This window comes from Lemur catta, chromosome 1 (genome assembly GCF_020740605.2).
Source record: "Lemur catta isolate mLemCat1 chromosome 1, mLemCat1.pri, whole genome shotgun sequence".
Taxonomy (NCBI): Eukaryota; Metazoa; Chordata; class Mammalia; order Primates; family Lemuridae; genus Lemur; species Lemur catta.
In genome coordinates this window covers 160,026,231-160,031,107 of record NC_059128.1, presented here as the reverse complement: position 1 = coordinate 160,031,107, position 4,877 = coordinate 160,026,231, and the positions used below count along the sequence as shown (strand labels likewise).

Genomic DNA, 4,877 nt, shown 5'->3' with positions numbered 1-4,877 from the left:
TAATAGCTTAGAATTAAAAACAAAGTACGAAAACCGATTTTTCATAGATGAAATAATCACGTGCACAGAAAATCCAAAATAATCTAGAGATGAATTACTAGGATTAATAAGTGAATACAAAAAACAAAAATTAAAAAAATTAAAAAATTAAAAAAAAAAGTGAATTCAAGGTAGAAAACACACAAACAATACACAAAGGGAGTTTCTAGGTTGCTAGAAATTTGTTATACTTTGTCTTTTTTTTTTTTTTTTAAAATATGGAATGCTTCACGAATTTGCGTGTCATCCTTGCGCAGGGGCCATGCTAATCTTCTCTGTATCGTTCCAATTTTAGTATATGTGCTGCCAAAGCGAGCAAAATTTGTTGTACTTTGAATTAGGTGTGGGTGCATTCATTTTGTGAAAATTCACCAAGCCATTCCATTGTGATTTTTGCAACTTTATATATGTATGTTCATACTTTAATAGAAAGATTATTGAGTTAAAAAAAAAGACATATAAGAAGCTGCCTTAAATAGTGATTTTGAGTGTGTACTTTGAATCTAGACTTCTTATCTCTGCCTCTCCTCACTATGTGACCTAATACAAGTTACTTAGCTTCTCAACACTTCCATCTGGCTAACTGTAGAACGAGGATGATAGCATCTAACTAATAGTTTGTTGGGAATATTGAGTGAACTAATGCATATAAAGTGCCATAATGAACACTCAATATATATTAACTATTGTATTCCATAGCCAAGAGATAATCCACCGACCTAAAAAATACAAATCACACTAGATGAACAGAGAAACCCGGAAGTGACTTTAAAATAAGTATAATTAAAAGTTTTCAGAGCATAAGAACAGAAATTTATTAAGAAAATGTAGATTTGTAAAAAATATATCAGTAAACTGTAAAAATCTTAAAATGATAAGTATAATCATTAAAATTAAAAATTTAGTAGACACATTAAATAGCAAGTTAATCACAGGTGAAAAAAGAATTAGTAAATTAAAATAATAAGCTGATAAAAACCCAAAATGAAACACAGAAAAATAATATATAGAAAATATGAACAAAAGTCATGGAGGCTAGATTTAGATTCTCCAAATTATATCAAATCAGAATGTCTGAGGGAGAGACTAGAGAAAATGGGAAAAGTGGCAACGGCTATTCCAATCTGCTGAGATTTTTGAAGAGCTGAAGAAAGACTTGGGTCCTTAGATTAAAAAGGGACACTGCATCCCAAGCAGTATAAATAAAAGTGAATCCACACTTAAACATTTTTTTTTTAAATGGCAGAACATCAATGGTAAAAGAAAGCCTTCCAAGCTACCAGGAAGAAAGAATATTGCCTAAAATAGCAATATAAACAGAATGACAAAGATTAATCATCAGCAGTAAACGCAGTGGCACACTGGAACAGCCTGCCGACTGTGAAATCTCCAGATATTTTGTGAACCAGTCATCACAATGTCAGGAGCTTGAAATCAGCCCTGGTGGGAGTATTTATAGCATAGAAATTGATAAATGCTATAAATCAGAGTTCTTCCCCCGGCCTTCCGGAAAACATTTACCAGCACATCACTGAATAAGTGCCAGGGATAATAAAAATCTCTAAAACTGATGAAAAATAGCTCTCAACCTAGTAGTATTCTATACCACGTCAAGCCATCATTTGGGACTGAGAGGGAAAATAAAAATATTTCCAGCCTGACTCAAACCAACTAAAATTTTTTTAGACGCAGGCCCATGCCAAAAGAAAAACTAAAATCCACTGTAGCACTATTCTCAAAGAAAGAAAGAAAGAAAGAAAGAAAGAAAGAAAGAAAGAAAGAAAGAAAGAAAGAAAGAAAGACTGAAAGCCATATATATACTTGGATAGGAAGAAAAATAAACCCAGAAGGAGTAAATAAATCAACACATTGTATTTTTAAATATAAATCATTATTAACTTCAAAAAGTATAAATAATTTAAATTTAAAAGCAATATGACTTTCTGCAACAAAAAAATTAAAAAATAAAAGCAATATGGAATCAAAATATTGACCATCAATAACATGGGAGAAAACAATAATAAGGGATGTTAGAGGATGCTTAATATGCTAAAACTTTTGTGTTAAGAAAGGGGATAAATAAATTGATTAATTTTTAAGTGTCATTATAAAAACATAGTTGAGTATGCATGAGGATGCATTGGAGGTTAACTAACACACAGCAGGACCTTAATATATATTTGTTACATCTGTCACCAAGGGAATTAAATCTTTCCTGTTTTTCATAAATTTGGAAAACTACTGCAGAAAATAATCTAGAATTGAACACATTATACTTTCTACAAGTACAAAATGACATTAAGTCTTTCTATTCATTATAGTCAAGAGAGATATGGACCCAATATTTAACATCATAGCCATCTGGAATGAAATCATGATAACATGCAATCATGATCATTTTTATTCAATTCCAAGTTGTTCTATTCTTCTGCCATGTCTATATCTCTATTATGGACTTATAGGTCCTATCATTCCTACATATCTCTCAAAGCAAAACAATTCCCAATTAACCTCATGAATCTGATTTTTTTCTTCACCAATCATATTTATTTTTTTTGTTTGTTTTCTGACACAGAGTCTCACTCTGTCTCCCAGTCTGGAGTACAGTGATGCAATCATAGCTCACTGCAGCCTCAAACTCTTGGGCTCAAGCGATCCTCCCACTTCAGCCTCCAGAGTAGCTGGGAACACAGGTGTACGCCACCATATCGAGCAAAATTTTAAATTTTTTATAGAGACAAGGGTCTCACTATGTTGCCCAGACTGGTCTTGAACTCCTGGCCTCAAGCAATCCTCCCACCTCAGCCTCCCAAAGAGCTGGGATTACAGGCGTGAGCCACAACACCTGGCCCAACCATATTTTAAGTGGTTCTGTGTGGGGTAGGAATTTTTGCCATTGCTGCTTCATTCACATTGTACCAGACTGACAACATGAGTTCCCCTGGTCTTACTCTCAATTATTCTCTCCTGGAATTGTACATTTGGTAATATAGAGATTGAAAGGGGATCTAGAGAGAGAAATAGTGAGGAGTACAGTGGGAGTGGGGGGTGCTTTCAAATGGATTTGATTAATTCCCTTGTAAGATTTTTTTAAACTCTCACACAGAAGATAAATTTGCCACAACATACATCATCGCCAACAAGGAAACACAGGGTAATAGAAGGCAGACTATATTGTCCTGCAGTTACTCTGAGTTCTGATTTCCTCTTGTGAGCTTTCTCCTCTGCTTTATGATACCTTTATTATAGAACATATTTAATATAAATAGACTCTGCGAAGTTTTCATTGAAGGCAACAGCTACTGCCTTGTCCTCACCCCCATCCAGCAGTTCCTTATGACCAGAGTGACCCAGTTTTCCTGGGACACTCCTGGCTTGTGCCTCTTATCTGACATAATTATCAATAGTACCTCCTTGCACACTCAAAAGTACCCTGGTTTAGACAATAAATCTATGGTCACCCTCCTTATGAGCACACAGTTATGCCTCTTCCAGATCAAATGTGGAGAGAAGGAGATTGATATTATTGAGTGCTTATTTTAACCAAGCACTAGGCTAGACACCATGTAAGTAACTTCAGTTACAGCTCAGCACAACCCTAGGAGGTAGGTAGTGTTTATTACCAACTAAAAATGAGGCAAGTAATGTTCACAGAGTATGAAGTGGGCCATACAGTTTATGAATGTCTAAGTAAGGATTATAATTCAGGTTTAAAGTTAAAACCAGTGCTCCTTCTTCTGCACCGCCTTCCCAATGAAAGGAAAATGAATCAGAGCATTGCCTTCTACCCCTGTGAGATCTGTTCCTTGCTCCCTACAATTTGGGTGGCCAACTGTGGGCAATTATCTGCAAAGATGACCACCCACAATTTCTGTGGCCCTGTGCCACACCTCCTACCTAGAAGTGGAGTCTTTTGCCTCTCTCTTGGATCTGGGCTGGCATAGTGACTACCTTTGACCAATGGAATATAGCAAAAGTGACACTGTGCCAAATCCAGGCCAACACCTTAAGAAGCCTGGCAACTTCCACTTTTGCTTTCTTACCACCCTGAGCCACCATATAAAGAACTCTAGGCTATCCTGATGGAAAGAGGGATCTCACAGAAAAAAAGGCCAGGTGGGCGCTGAGGCGGGAGGATCGCTTGAGGTCAAGAGTTCGAGACCAGCCTGAGCAAGAGCGAAATCCCGTCTCTACTAAAAATAGAAAGAAAGTAGCCGGACAACTAAAAATATATAGAAAAAATTAGCTGGGCATGGTGGCGCATGCCTGTAGCCCCAGCTACTCCGGAGGCTGAGGCAGGAGGATCGCTTGAGCCAGGAGTTTGAGGTTGCTGTGCACTAGGCTGATGCCATGGCACTCTACCCCAGGCAACAGAGTGAGACTGTGTCTCAAAAAAAAAAAAAAAAAAAGGCCAGGTGGAGAACTGAAGCAACCCAGAGGACAGGAAGCACCAAGACTGCAGCATGTGAGTGAGACTATCTTGGACATTACAGCCTCTCCTAGCCCTCAGATGAACAGTGCTACATGAGTGAGCTCAGCAAACAACATGTGTGGCAACGCCAGCTCTGCTGAGTCCTGCCCAGGTCTCCTGACCCAAAGAATTGTGAGCAATCAATGAGTGTTATTTGAAGGCATTGCATTTTGGAGAGATTTGTAATTCAGTGATAGATAAGTTATATACTCTCTTTCCTCACCCTCTTATCTCTATCACTCAACCACACCCCAGATCTCATCTGTCTGGATCTTTCATAAAGCCAGGGAATGTTACCCAGGTAGGAAAGACTGTCTTGGAGCCAAAGAGGGCCAGCAGGCCTGTTTCCTCCTTCTGTGGACCTGTC

The 4,877-nt window shown here is 37.6% G+C and overlaps 1 non-coding gene across 1 annotated transcript; it reads right to left on the bottom strand.

Annotated features, from left to right (window-relative positions):
- Positions 1–251: 251 nt before the first annotated feature.
- On the bottom strand, positions 252–358 carry LOC123631072. The gene has a single exon (XR_006732949.1). It is a non-coding gene; the product is annotated as a U6 spliceosomal RNA (small nuclear RNA).
- Positions 359–4,877: the final 4,519 nt, after the last annotated feature.